The 13,782-nt window shown below is 47.1% G+C and overlaps 2 non-coding genes across 2 annotated transcripts; both read right to left on the reverse strand.

The window, feature by feature from the left end:
* Positions 1-3,216: 3,216 nt before the first annotated feature.
* On the reverse strand, positions 3,217-3,434 carry LOC144611011 (small nucleolar RNA U3). The gene has a single exon (XR_013549471.1). It is a non-coding gene; the product is annotated as a small nucleolar RNA U3 (small nucleolar RNA).
* A 3,395-nt stretch (positions 3,435-6,829) lies between these two features.
* Positions 6,830-6,901, reverse strand: trnah-gug (transfer RNA histidin (anticodon GUG)). Its single transcript has one exon. It is a non-coding gene; the product is annotated as a tRNA-His (tRNA).
* Between the last annotated feature and the right edge of the window lie 6,881 nt (positions 6,902-13,782).

Raw genomic sequence — 13,782 nt, forward strand, 5'->3', positions numbered from 1 at the left:
TATGAAAAAAATCATTAAAGTTTGTTTCAAATTCATTAACTACTGTTTGATTTTTCCCACCTACATGCAGGCATAACATCTGAAATGGCCATTCTACATAAACGGCTGTTGTGTGTGGTGTGGCTTGTATGAACAGTCAACCCCCTCTCACTCCCGATATTACGGAAACTTAACCCCACACAGAGCAATCCTGTCTCTCATGAATCTTCCCTGAAACCTACTCAACACATCATGAACTAGAGCACCCAAAGTAAACGCACATGGTCACAGGGAGAACATGCAAACTCAACACAGACAGCATCCGAGTCAGGTTCAAACCTGAATCACTGCTGTGTGGAGCAGCATCTCTAGTAGCTGTGCCACTGTGCAATAAAGTAGGAATTGATGGATCTGAATAACAATAAAAAGAACAATCTAGACTAACTATATGGTACAATATTAGAATTATAGGAAGAACAAAGAGTGGTGGAGCTGTAAGGAGAGATGAGTATTAAAAAGGCATGCGGCACTTTCTGTTAATAACGACGGACTGAATTCATGCCAGTAGTGGAAAGGGATTATAAATCACTGATAAGATCTTAGCAGGAATATAGTTAATTCTTGGCAGCAGTGTTTTAAAAAGGCCAAGAGACTGTTGAGGACAAGGGACTACGTGCAGGTAGGTGGATAAAAATCAGATTTTTTTTAAACTTAGAGGAATGAAGATGATCACATTGAAGCACGAGACTCCGAGGAAGAATGTGATGTAGATAACGAGATGTTTCCATTATTTGGACAGTCTTGACAGAGGGGACATAGTTTCAAGACAGCAGTTGATCATTTAAAACTGATTTTCACAGAGGGTGTAGATGCTCTGGGATTTCATTATCCTAGAGGGTTGTCAGTCAGTAAAGGTCGGGAGAGCAGGAACAAGGGCGACCGTTCCTGTAAAGGTATGTAAAGAGGAAAAAAATAGTCAAGGCAAATGTGGGACCCTTGAAGACAGAAGCTGGGGAATTTATTATGGGGAACAAGGAAATGGCAGACGAGTTGAACCGGTACTTTGGATCTGTCTTCACTAAGGAAGATACAAACAATCTCCCAGATGTTCTAGTGGCCAGAGATCCTAGGGTGACGGAGGAACTGAAGGAAATTCACATTAGGCAGGAAATGGTGTTGGGTAGACTGATGGGATTGAAGGCTGATAAATCCCCAGGGCCTGATGGTCTGCATCCTAGGGTACTTACGGAAGTGGCTCTAGAAATTGTGGACGCATTGGTGATCATTTTCCAATGTTCTATAGATTCAGGATCAGAGGGTAGCTAATGTTATCCCACTTTTAAAGAAAGGAGGGAGAGAGAAAACTGGAAATGATAGACCAGTTAGTCTGACATCAGTGGTGGGGAAGATGCTGGAGTCAATTATAAAATACGAAATTGCGGAGCATTTGGATAGCAGTAACAGGATCGTTCCGAGTCAGCATGGATTTACGAAGGGGAAATCATGCTTGATTAATCTTCTGGAATTTTTTGAGGATGTAACTAGGAAAATTGACAGGGGAGAGCCAGTGGATGTGGTGTACCTCGACTTTCAGAAAGCATTCGACAAGGTCCCACATAGGAGATTATTGGGCAAAATTAGAGCACATGGTATTGGGGGTAGGGTACTGACATGGATAGAAAATTGGTTGGCAGACAGAAAGCAAGGAGTGGGGATAAATGGGTCCCTTTCAGAATGGCAGGCAGTGACTAGTGGGGTACCGCAAGGCTCGGTGCTGGGACCGCAGCTATTTACAATATACATTAATGACTTTAGAAAATTTGCAGATGATACAAACTGGGTGGCAGTGAGAACTGAGGAAGATGCTATGACGTTGCAGGATGACTTGGACAGGTTGTGTGAGTGGGCGATGCAGTTTAATGTGGATAAGTGTGAGGCAAAATGCACAAAAAGGTTATCCACTTTGGTGGTAAGAATAGGAAGGCAGATTATTATCTGAAAAGTTAGGAAAAGGAGATGTACAACGAGATCTGGGTGTCCTAGTGCATCAGTCACTGAAAGGAAGCATGCAGGTACAGCAGGCAGTGAAGAAAGCCAATGGAATGTTGGCCTTCATAACAAGAGGAGTTGAGTAGAGGAGCAAAGAGGTCCTTCTGCAGTTGTACAAGGCCCTAGTGAGACTGCACCTGGAGTACTGTGTGCAGTTTTGGTCTCCAAATTAGAGGAAGGATATTCTTGCTATTGAGGGCGTGCAGCGTAGGTTTACTAGGTTAATTCCCGGAATGGCGGTACTGTCGTATGTTGAAAGACTGGAGCGACGCTTGTATACACTGGAATTTAGAAGGATGAAAGGGGATCTTTTCGAAACATATAAGATTATTAAGGGGTTGGACACGTTAGAGGCAGGAAACATGTTCCCAATGTTGGGGGAGTCCAGAACCAGGGGCCACAGTTTAAGAATAAGGGGTAGGCCATTTAGAACGGAGATGAGGAAAAACTTTTTCAGTCAGAGAGTTGTAAATCTGGAATTTTCTGCCTCAGAAGGCAGTGGCCAATTCTCTGAATGCTTTCAAGAGAGAGCTAGATAGAGCTCTTAAGGATAGTGGAGTCAGGGGGTATGGGGAGAAAGCAGGAACGGGGTACTGATTGAGAGTGATCAGCCATTAATTTAACAGAGGAGTAGGTACGTTTTGAAAGGACGGGGAAACTGAAGGCCATGGGGAAGTGTCGCAGAGGAGATCAGCATCGCCATATTAAATGGCAGGGCCGACCTGAGGAGCCCTGTTTCAACGTTCATTATGTTCTCAGTGACCAGTGTGAAAATGTCTTTTGAGGTCCCCCCCCCCCCCCCCCCCCAATTAATCCTTCTCCAGCTAGTTTTACTCCCTTCTCAGCAAGCGAGACAAAATGTCTTCAAATACCTCCTGCGGTTCATGACCGTTTACCCAATGAGTCACGCAATCCAGAAATAAAGTACAGAACTAGTTTAAGAAACTAGTAGTATAAGAAAATAACTGCAGATGCTGGTACAAATCGATTTATTCACAAAATGCTGGAGTAACTCAGCGGGTCAGGCAGCATCTCAGGAGAGAAGGAATGGGTGACGTTTCGGGTCGAGACCCTTCTTCAGTCTGAGTTACTGACCTGCTGAGTTACTCCAGCATTTTGTGAATAAATAGTTTAAGAAACTAAACTACCAATGGACAAATCGTCTGTTTTTATTTAGTGAAAGAACCAACCACTCAGACTGCGTTTCCTCCCTCCACAGTCCCCAAAATGGGGACAGGGAACGGTCATCAATGCCCACCAGCACTTGTATAAAACAAAGCCGGCAGACCGCTTCGCGCTCAGGAGGGAACGCTGCAGCTCCTCATCGTGGTTGGTGAGACCTTACTCTTTAGTACACGATTTCTCTAGTCACAGACTATAGAAATGATCCTTAAAAGTATAGCCTTAACTTCGTACTGTCTCTGCACCTCTCGCCATTCACAACAACACACTTTTCAGCCACGCCGAGAAATAACCTTTCCCTCGATTATTCACTAAACCCACCGGGAACATTGTGAACAATGTCCAGCGGTCCCGTCCCGACCACCCAAAACTTCCATTAAACCACCAGCGGCCTTGTTACTGCCAATACCCAGCACGCATGGGGTCTGCATAAATTAGCAACCAGGCTCCAGCCATTGGCCCGCCGTTTGATCCGCAACTCTTGTGGTAAATACCCGACACAATCTCTGCAACAGCCCGAGAAGCAGAACCTGCGCCTCCCTGAACCTCCCCCAACCCTCCCTGCACCTCCCCCAACCCTCCCTGCACCTCCCCCAACCCTCCCTGCACCTCCCCCAACCCTCCCTGCACCTCCCCAACCCTCCCTGCACCTCCCCCAACCCTCCCTGCACCTCCCCCAACCCTCCCTGCACCTCCCCACCCCTCCCTGCACCTCCCCCACCCCTCCCTGCACCTCCCCCACCCCTCCCTGAACCTCCCCCACCCCTCCCTGCACCTCCCCCACCCCTCCCTGCACCTCACCCACTCCTCCCTGCACCTCCCCCACCCCTCCCTGCACCTCCCCCACCCCTCCCTGCACCTCCCCCACCCCTCCAGCCGCAGCAGCAGCGTCTGCCCCGTGGGCAGCGAAGGCTCATGTTGGCTGCAGCTGGTATTGCACCCGCGCGACAGCGACACCTGGCGGTGGCCCACACTGGTCAGTAGGAGAGGTGTTGTGACCAGCCAGGGATTACAGCAGGTGTACACACTGAGGGTTCGGTGAAGCTCGGTGCCAAGGCTCTGTGGGGGAGGTCTGCAGTCTTAGGCCCTGTACCTCTTGCCTGATGGGAAAGGGAAGAAGTAGGAGTGACCGGGGTGAGACTGGTCCTTGATTATGCTGGTGGCCTTGCCGAGGCAGCTTGGTGTAGATGGAGTCAATGGAAGGAAGGTTGGTTTGCATGGTGGTCTGGGTTACGTCCACATTCTTTGCAATTCCTTGCAGTCTTGCATGGAGTTGTTCCCAAACCATGCCGTGATGCATCCCAATAAAATGCTTTCTATGGCGCATCTGTAGAAGTTGGTGAAGGTTGTTGAGGACATGCCAAACCTCCTAAGCCTTCAAAGGAAGTAGAGATGTTGGTGTGCCTTCTTGGCCATTGCTTTGACGAGGCTGCTTCAGGACAAATTGTTGGTGATAGAGGAACCTGAATCTCTTCTTTGGTGCCCTCAATATATACCGGATATGTGTAGCAATTTGCTTCCTTACCATCTCCTTTTGTCTTGCTGACATTGAGGGAGAGGTTGTTGACATTATTTGATATCTGGCCCACTGCAATGGTGTCATCCCATATTTGTAAATTGTGTTGGATTGGTATTTGGCTGCACAGTCATGGGTGTATAAGGAGAATAGAAGAGGGCTGAGAATGCACCCTTGCAGGGCATCCTTGTTGAGGATTATCCCGGAGGATGATTTGTCACCTATCCTCGATAGATTTAATGTATTTCATTACCAGCCTCTCAAACATACCTAAGAACGTAGTGGGGAGAGATTAAAGATGTCTGTGCCCATGGAAAAAAAGTTACGAAGTGCTGCAATGCCTTCAGCAACCCTGCAGATGGAGCACCTTGCCAATAAATCTGATCTAAACCAGACTGGTCAGTGTAGTCCAGAATTATGACTCCAAAATACGCTCTGTTCCACAGAATCACACCCATCAGGTTCTCTGCCCATGGAAAGCAGTTGTGCTCAATGCCATGATAGATGGGAATAGCCGCATAACAGACCCAGAGGCAGTGAGGGGAAGATTGTTGTGGTGACAGCTCCGGTCCCATCCTGACAATGATTTCAGCGTGGAGCGGCTCAGCCCGTCCCAGATAGACTTCCTCTCCGTGTCGAAGCCCATCTCAGTCAGTTCACCAGCACCACGCCGGTGTTCTTCTCTGACCACTGCATCTTCTAGCCCGCCTGTCACCTACCAGAGGACCAGGTCGGGCATGGGATACAGAAAGCTGAACGTCGGGCATGGGATACAGAAAGTTAGGAAAAGGGGACGTACAACGAGATCTGGGTGTCCTAGTGCATCAGTCACTGAAAGGAATCATGCGGGTACAGCAGGCAGTGAAGAAAGCCAATGGAATGTTGGCCTTCATAACAAGAGGAGTTGAGTATAGGAGCAAAGAGGTCCTTCTGCAGTTGTACAGGGCCCTAGTGAGACCGCACCTGGAGTACTGTGTGCAGTTTTGGTCTCCAAATTTGAGGAAGGATATTCTTGCTATTGAGGGCGTGCAGCGTAGGTTTACTAGGTTAATTCCCGGAATGGCGGGACTGTCATATGTTGAAAGACTGGAACGACTAGGCTTGTATACACTGGAATTTAGAAGGATGAAAGGAGATCTTATCGAAACGTATAAGATTATTAAGGGGTTGGACACGTTAGAGGCAGGAAACATGTTCCCAATGTTGGGGGAGTCCAGAACCAGGGGCCACAGTTTAAGAATAAGGGATAGGCCATTTAGAACTGAGATGAGGAAAAACTTTTTCAGTCAGAGAGTTGTGAATCTGTGGAATTCTCTGCCTCAGAAGGCAGTGGAGGCCAATTCTCTGAATGCATTCAAGAGAGAGCTAGATAGAGCTCTTAAGGATAGCGGAGTCAGGGGGTATGGGGAGAAGGCAGGAACGGGGTACTGATTGAGAATGATCAGCCATGATCACATTGAATGGCGGTGCTGGCTCGAAGGGCCGAATGGCCTACTCCTGCACCTATTGTCTATTGTCAGCTCAGAAAGCTGAGATGATCTTATAAGGAGTAAGGAGATGTCCATCAGGAAATGCTAGCACATTCCTGGCTGCAGAAGTACATACTGAGGTACAAACTGAAGCAGATATAGTTTAAACAACTGCATTAGACCGATCCCCCCCCCCCCCCCTCCCCTGAAATATATAAAAAAAACATGAGCAACAAACAAAGTTCTGGAAAAACTCTGCAGGTCAGTCAGTCAGTCAGCATCTGTGGAGGAATGGACTGTGACATTTCACACTGATCAAGAATCCATCATCCAGTCTTTAATGTCTCTATAGAACAGTTTTGTCAGGGAGAGGCTGTTGAGAAATCTCTAAATTGGGTTCTCTATTTGAAAACACAGTTACCTGTTTAAGACAGGTATGATATTACAAAGACAGAGCAGAGTCGAGGGGCCGAGTAGCCTCTGCTCTGAAAGACATAATATAAACACATCACCGGCATTTCTTCTCAAATCCCTATTTTCATTTAAAATGTAAATTGAAATTGTCCCTTTGATTTAATTTAAATTTAATTTAAAAAAATAAGCTCCCAATGCCGTGACCATTGCTTCACCGCAATGCCGTGACTCGGATTCGAACCGAGGTTGCTGCGGCCACAACGCAGAGTACTAACCACTATACGATCACGGCGAGCTACTCGGAAGCTGGCGGCCCCCGCCGAGTGACGCCTCAAGATGCTCAACAACGACTGACGTTGCATCCGATGCCCTAGTGATTCTGCGCAGTAAATAGACTACAACTCCCGGCATGCACTCAAGAGGCGCATGCGCATTGTAAAATAATTGGCAACTTCCAGGGTTTTCTCTTCCCATCACCTATTAATCCTTGTTGCACTACTTATTCCCCTGTTTTCAACGTTCCGAAGGTGCTGCTTCCTTTCAGAACTCCAAAAGTTGCTCTTCTGTCTCCTCTTTCACAGCTCTGAGTGCAAATTCTGCTCTGGACGGGGCATTGAGAATAAGAGGCAGGAATCACGTTGCAGCTTTGTAGAACTATGGTTCGGACACTTTTGCAGTATTGTGGGCAGTTCTGGTCGCCCCATTACAGGAAGGATGAGGAGGGTCTGGGTTTATCAGAATTATGCCTGAATTAGAGAGTATTCGCTATAAGGAGAAATTGGACAGGTTTGGGTAGTTCCCTCTGGAATACCAGAGGTTGGAGGGAGATCTGAAAGAAGGATATAAAATTCTGAGAGACATATAGAGGTTAGAGAATCTTTTTACCTGGTGGAAATATCAAAGACGAGCGGGCAAAGCTTTAAGATGAGAAGGACAATGTATAAAGGAGATGTGTGGGGCAAGTATTTCACTAAGCACATGGATATGCAGGGAATGCAGGGATATGGATCATGTGCAGGCGTAAGAGGCTAGTTTATCTGGGCATCATGTTCAGTGCAGACATTATGGGCAGAAGAGCCTTTTCCTGTGCTATGTTCTGACCCTGCCCATTGTGCAGGACTCTACTTTTGGGTTTAGTTTAGTTATAGAAACATAGAAAATAGGTGCAGGAGTAGGCCGTTTGGCCCCTCAAGCAAGCACCGCCATTCAATATGATTATGGCTGATCATCCAAAATCAGTACCCCGTTCTGTTTTTTTTTCCCATATCACTTGATTCTCTTAGCCCCAAGAGTTTAAAGATACAGTGCGGAAACAGGCCGTTCGGCTCACCGAGTCCGCGTCAATCTTTAAACAAAAAACCCTTGTCATTCATGTCCCCTGGGGTGATACTACATCCCTTGTTTGAGGGATGTCCACATCGGACTCTATCCCCCAATGTCCCACCGTGGAAGGACCCTACACTGTGGTCCTCCCCCACAGAGCCTTGGCATTGGCTGCATGTACTCCTGTAGTCTGGAATGGGCCAGTGGGCAACATTGCCTGACGGACATCTCGCTCTGCTGGGAGGTCAACAAAGTTTTGGGCAGACCAACGAGTGTCTTTCACTAAGTTGATGATCTTCCAGCAGCACTTTATGTCTGTCTCTGACTGTGTCCCTGGGAACAGCCCGTAAATCAGAGAGTCCTGTTAGAGAGCTCTTCAGGATGAACCAGGACAGGGACCTTGTATCATTCTCCAAACCCTCATCGTGAATTCACACTCAGTGGGTCATTCAGCATCTGTGGAGGAATGCACAGCTGACATTTCAGGCTGATCAAGAATCCAGCATCCAGTCTTTTATATCTCTACAGAAATATTTTGTCAGGGTGGATATGGAGAGGCTTTACATTTTGCAACCGTCTCCTCGCCTTAACAGACATCGCAAGGGCAGCGGTAGTCAGACTCTGACGGCACAGGAAGGATCTTACGAGAAGGACCCCTCTCACCACCTGCAAAGTGAGGTCTTGGTGTTTGTTGGTGAGGTGTGGTGGAGGCATTTCACTGGGCAGTCTGCTCAGTGAACCACGTCACAGGATCCATCAAGTCCTTGTCCCTCAGGATGCTCCATGCTGATCCCTGCCTGAACAACTTGTGGCAAAGGTCTGAAAGAACTTTTCCAATTTAATGTATTGAATTAGATGCTTATGATGTCATCTCCTCTGTATTGGAGAAACCAAGGGTACATTGGATGATTGATTTGCAGGACACCACTGTTCAAGGGTGACCCAGAGCTAAACATTGCTTTAATGTCAATTTAATGTCCGTCCCACTCCCTAAGACTTCTGTCTTTAGCTCCTACATTGTTTTAATGTATGCTCGAGGAACACCATCTTGTCTGCCATCCAAGCACAGAACTCCCACAGGACCTATCAGATCACCAGATTTAACGAGTAGGAAGGAACTGCAAAGAAGGAACTCCTTTGCTACCTGACCCATTGAGTCACTCCAGATTTTTGTGTAGATCACCAGATTTTCCAGTTTATGTCAGATATGGCCTATTATATATAAGGTCATCCAGTTATAATGTTAATTCTCCTCCACAGATGCTACCTGATTTGCTGTGTCTTTTCAGATTAATTTCAAATTTCCAAAACCCACTGTGTGTGCATCTCCCAGTTCCAGGTAACAACTCCCAGTGCTGAGAACTCTCTGCCCATTTCCTTGCTGGGTTCTTTTGCCAAGAATCTGTTGTCTTTGGCTCTGATCTCCATCTGTCAAAAACTATTTCTGTTCACCTGAAAAGCAAAATTAATTATTTACAAACTCAGCAGCTTCCTTGGAATAGTTTTGAACAGCGAGTTTTATCGAAAGCACGAATTTGATCATTTTGGAGAGAATACCCAGCAACTGCATTGAGGCTGTCATAATAATAATAATATATTCCTTTATTCGTCCCACACCGGGGAAATTTACAGTGTTACAGCAGCAAAGTGTATAGCAAGAGAGCAAGAGATCATTCATTATAAATAAAAGATACATCAATTGTCATCAGTTTTCTGTGTGTTCTTAGCTGTTATTGTTGACTCGTCTGCTGGGAGCAGGGTTGGTTGTGCAGTCTCACAGTAGCGGGAAGGAAGGACCTCCTATATCTCTCCTTCACGCACTTGGGAGCCTGTCACTGAAGGAGCTACTCAGTGCAGTGACAGTGTCCTGCATTGGGTGGGAGTCATTGTCCAGCAGCGATGTTAGCTTTGCCATCATCCTCCTCTCTCCCACCACCTGCACTGAGCCGAGGGGGCAACCCAGGACAGAGCTGGCCTTCCTGACAAGCTTGTCGAGTCTCTTCCCTTCCGCCGCTGAGATGCTGCTGCTCCAGCAGACCACTCCATAGAAGATGGCCGATGCCACCACCGTGTTGTAGAAGGTCCTTAGGAGTGCCCCCTGCACTCCAAAGGACCTGAGTCTCCTTAGCAGATAAAGTCTGCTCTGGCCCTTTCAGTATAGCGCATCGGTGTTTTCAGTCCAGTCGAGTTTATTGTTGAGGTAGACACCCAGGTACTTATAAGAATCCACCCTCTCGATGTCCATTCCCTGGATGTTCACCGGTGTCAGGGGGACCTGGCTGCGCCTGCGGAAATCTACCACCATCTCCCTGGTTTTCCCCGCGTTGATCCGGAGGCAGTTCCGCGGGCACCAGTCTACAAACTCCTTGATCAGTTCTCTGTACGCCCTGTCCTCGTCGCCTGCGATGAGGCCGACGATGGCAGAGTCGTCAGAGAACTTCTGTAGATAGGAGTCTGCAGAGCTGTGCCTGAAGTCTGCAGTGTACAGGGTGAACAAGAATGGCGCTAGCACTGTTCTCTGCGGAACCCCTGTGTTGCAGACCACCCTGTCCGAGACCAGGTCCTTTGACCTCACGTACTGTGGTCGGTTGGTGAGGTAGTCCAGAATCCAGGATGTGATGTGGTGATCCACTCCTGTGTGCTCCAGCTTTCCCCCTTGAAGTCCCGGCTGGATGGTGTTGAATGCACTGGAGAAATCAAAGAACATGATTCGCACAGTGCTATCCGGCCTCTCCAGGTGTGAGAGCTCTGTTCCACAGGTAGATGTTGGTGTCCTCCACCCGATGCGGGTCTGGTAGGGGAACTGCAGCAGATCCATTGATGGTCTCACCAGGGGGTGGAGATGGGCGAGGACCAGACGCTCCAGTGTCTTCATCAGGTGTGATGTCAGTGCCACCAGCCTGTAGCTGTTGAGTTCCTTTGGGTGCGGTGTCTTTGGTACAGGTATCACGCAGGATGTTTTCCACAGCTGTGGAACTCTCCCCAATTTCAGGCTCAGATTGAAGACGTGCTTCACTATTCCGCACACCTGGTCTGCACAGGACTTGAGGAGCCTCGAGCTGATGCCATCCGGACCAGCCGCCTTCCTCGCATTGATCTTCCTGAGCTCATTTCTCACCTGGTCTGTGGAGAAAGACAGATTGGAGCACAGTGGCTGGGTGCTCACGGGTGTGAGAGGAGGAGGAGGGGGTGTGGGGGGGAGATGGTGTGGGGGTGGTGGGGTTGGGGCAGGAGAAGCAGAAGCAGTGGGTGCTGACTGTGACCCAAGTGCTGTGGGAGGGGAGGTGGGGCAGTGTACTGGACGGCAGACAAGGGGGGCTGCAGCAGAGGTGACTGGACCGGGGGAGGGGTAGGTGACTGATCAAACCTGTTGAAGAAAAGGTTCAGATCGTTCACCCACTTCTGGTCCCCCACGGCCCAGAGTTGGTTTTGAGGCCTCTCCAGACTCCACTGATGTTGTTCCTTTGCAGCTGGTCCTCCATCTTCTTCCTGTAGCTGTTCTTCCCCTCTCTGATCTTCCTCCTCAGCTCTTTTTGCACAGCCTTCAGTTCCTCCTTATTTCCCGACTTAAAGGCCCTCTTTTTCTCCTTAAGGAGATCCTTTATGTCAGGGTTGACATCCAAACCAAGTGCGTGAAGGAGAGATATAGGAAGTCCTTCCTTCCCGCTGCTGTGAGACTGCACAACCAGCACTGCTCCCAGCAGACGAGTCAACAGTAACAGTTAAGGAATACAATTTATCCTTGTCTTTACTTTTATTTATAATGAATGATCTCTTGCTATCCATTTTGCTGCTGTAACATTGTAAATTTCCCCGGTGTAGGACGAATAAAGGAATATATTATATTATTAAACCTTCTTCCATTTCATCCGGAAATTCACACTGTATAGTATCCCTAAGGATGTGATATACAGGTTTCAAAAGAAAGTGAAGAAAAAATATCCAGATGGCTGGCACTGTATGTGGTTGCATCAAGCTGTGCTCAGAGCCTGTAAAAGCCCAGACTTAATCTGCCCTCATACAACAAAACCCTCATCCCAGCAATCAATCTGGTAAATATTTGTTGCACTCCCTCTATTGCAGGTACATTCTTCCTTACATAGGGGGATCAGACCAATACAGAATATTGCAATCACTCTACTTCCCTCTCCCCTTCTCAAACAGGTTTCTCATGTAACTGTAGGAGTTTCAACACTGTTCCTTCCCACCCATCAGGTCCTTCCAGTGAAGCAGTGATTCACTTTACTTTCTACAATCTACATGTGCATTTTGTGTTCACAATCTATTTTCTCAACAACTAAAACCGAATATAGATTGGGTGACCATTTTGAAGGGCACGTTGTTTAGTCTGCAGCGGTGACAGTAAGTTTCCAATTGCCTGTTGCTTTAATTCTCCATCCCACTTCCGCTCTGACCTGTGGTCCTTCACTGTTGCAGTGAGACCAATCTCACATTGTAGTTCCCAACACTCAATTCTGAAATCAGCAATTTCAGGTTGTTGGCTCTGTCTGTGTCAGATCTGGCCAAGCCTGCTGCAGATGATCTACTGCAATATTACCTCAGGTTTCCCTCTGCACAGGCAATGCCTGATGGCTGACCATTTCCAACGTTCACCTTTTGGTTTCAGTCTCCACAACAGCTAAGAACACATTTCACAGATTTCACATCTCATTGTTCTCTCTCTAACTGCTCTCATTAATCCATCAACCTGATGCCTTTGTAAACAGCATGTCACCATGGCAACTCTGGCCTCACCCTTAAAGGGATGTTTTTGTCCGTTCCACTCCCTCTCTCATTTTTTCTACAACTTGAAACTAAATTGTTTTCTTGCTTTTCAAGTTCTGATGAAGAGCCTTTGACTCTTTCGATAGACGCTACCTGGTTGTTTCCAGCATTTTTATTATACTATTGCTGGTAGAATCAATAACTAGCTCCCTTTTGCTGACATTGAGGGAGAGGTTATTGTCCTGGCACCATGTTACTACTTCCAGTGGTGCCGTCTGCAAACTTGTAGATGGAGGTAGAATCAAATTTAGCCATACAGTCGTTAGTGTAGAGAGAGTATTGTAGGAGACTGATAATCATTGCAGGGCACCAGTGTTGAGTTATTGGGTGGGAGGTATTGTTGCCTTTCCTCACTGAATGAGGTCGGTGGGTAAGAAAGTCGAGGATCCAGTGGTGGGGAGGTGCACCTTGTAATTGTAGCATGTGTCTCTCCTCACATCCTGTTGCATTAAGGGCAAACATACTATTTGCATCGAAGATAGAGACAAAATGCTGGAGTAACTCAGCGGGACAGGCAGCATCTCTGGAGAGAAGGAATGGGTGATGTTTTGGGTCGAGACACTTCTTCAGACTGATGCATGAGTTCCACCAGCACTTTGTGTTTTACTCAAGCATCTGCAGTTTCTTATGCCAATACTATGGATATTATTGTGTCTCCAAAACACAAATTGGGTAATCTGCCTCACCAGATTAATTAGTGTTAAGTGAACATAGAAATTGACATGTCTTAATTGTATTTACTGTTTATATTATGAATAAATTATATTTGGGGGAAAAAAAGATTAATCACAATCTCCCAATCTGAAAATGACCAATGTATTCATATCGAAATGTCACCTATCCATGTTCTCCAGAAATGCATCCTGACCCGTTGAGTTACTCCAGCACTTTGTATTTTTTCTGACCAATAGTCTGCACCCCCATCACTCTCCACCACTTCCCTCCCCTCCCTGTCCCCTTCCTCCATCACTCCCCACCTTGTCCAGTCTTGGTCAGTATATTATTCCCAATATATATGCTAATTTTGTTAAATCATTTTTTTGTATGGCATCTTATCAAAAGCCT

Source organism: Rhinoraja longicauda, chromosome 38 (genome assembly GCF_053455715.1).
Source record: "Rhinoraja longicauda isolate Sanriku21f chromosome 38, sRhiLon1.1, whole genome shotgun sequence".
In the NCBI taxonomy this organism is placed as follows: domain Eukaryota; kingdom Metazoa; phylum Chordata; class Chondrichthyes; order Rajiformes; family Arhynchobatidae; genus Rhinoraja; species Rhinoraja longicauda.